We start from the raw sequence: 1,599 nt of genomic DNA, 5'->3' as shown, positions 1-1,599 counted from the left end.
AATACCTGCCAGTATTATGACAATTTGTTTTTTTCATCCTCAGTCGTAGGGTAATGAAGGCAAGTGTAGGGTAATTTCAGTACGTGTGTGGGGCGGAGACGTCTGTAGAGGTTGGCAACACTGGAGGGAACTTGTGGGTCTGGTGAGCGCTGGCAACTCCCTGGGTGAGGATGGACTGGTGGTGGTGGTGGTAGTAGCGGTTGGAAGGCGAGCATGCGAGCAGGCGCGGTGTTGTGTGTTCCTCAGTGCAGGTATGTGCAGGTATGTAGGACAGGTGTGTGGTGTGGGGAAGGGAAGGGTTGTGTTAGGTTAGGTGGTGTGTGTGTGTGTGTGTGTGTGTGTGTGTGTGTGTGTTGTCCCCTCTAACTCTCAATATATGACTAGTACTTCTACCTCCTCCTCCTCCTCCTCCTCCTCCTCCTCCTCCTCCTCCTCCTCCTCCTCCTCTTGCTACTCCTCCTCCTCCTCCTCTCAGCGAACAATGAAAAAGATGTTGTTGTTGTTGTTGTTGTTGTTGTTGTTGTTCCCCGCGCCAGGCCCACTGTGCTGGCTCACCTCTAGTTTTCCTGCACACACACACACACACACACACACACACACACACACACACACACACACACACACACACACACACTATTATTAGTTATTATTATTATTATTATTATTATTATTATTTTTATTATTTAATTATTATTATTATTTAGTAGCAGTAGTAGCAGTTGTAGAGAGAGAGAGAGAGAGAGAGAGAGAGAGAGAGAGAGAGAGAGGGAATCTTGATCTTGGTCTTGGTGAACGAGAGAGGGAGAGGGAAAGAGAGAGGGAGCGTTTATATAAAAAAAAATCAATATATTTTTTTTATTTTGCATTTTTATTTGTTTATTTTATTTTTTGTTTAATTGTTGAATTGTTTTGCATAATTAGAAAGAAATACTTTTGTTGTTGTTATTGTTGTTGTTATTATTATTATTATTATTATTATTATTATTATTATTATTATTTTTATTATTATTATTATTATTATCATTGTTTTTGTTGTTGTTGTTGTTGTTGTTGTTGTTGTTGTTATCATTTTTATTAAAAATGTAAAGAAATTTTTCCTGTTCTTGTTTATTTTGTTGTTGTTGTGTTTGTATTTAGTTTGTTTATCTGTTTATTTATTTATTTAATTATTGAGTTATTTGTTTGTGTATTTATTAATTGTTGTGATTCATCTCTTTGTTTATTTACGCACATGGCAGAATAATGCTGCCTCGTTATTGGCTGCTGGTTGGCCAATCACGGTTCAGGAACCTTTCATTCAGCCAACGTTCTTTTAAGATTAACAACGACAATAATAATAATAATAATAATAATAATGATAATAATAATAATAATAATAATAATAATGATAATAATAATAATTTGAGTTGTATTAATTATATACTGATAAAAATGTTAAGAGTATTTTGTTTTAGTGTTTTACGGTTTAGCAGTGCTTGGGATGTCTGGATGTTTGGTAGAAATTGTTTGTTTTTCCTCCGTGTCTCCGTTTGTGTTTTACCTCCGTGTTTGCTATTGGGTGTGTAGGTGCGTCTGTGTTTCCTCCATGTTTCCTCCGTG

Source organism: Scylla paramamosain, unplaced genomic scaffold (assembly GCF_035594125.1).
Source record: "Scylla paramamosain isolate STU-SP2022 unplaced genomic scaffold, ASM3559412v1 Contig7, whole genome shotgun sequence".
NCBI classification, from domain to species: Eukaryota; Metazoa; Arthropoda; class Malacostraca; order Decapoda; family Portunidae; genus Scylla; species Scylla paramamosain.
The sequence above is the reverse complement of the archived record's forward strand: the minus strand, read 5'-3'. Positions refer to the sequence as shown.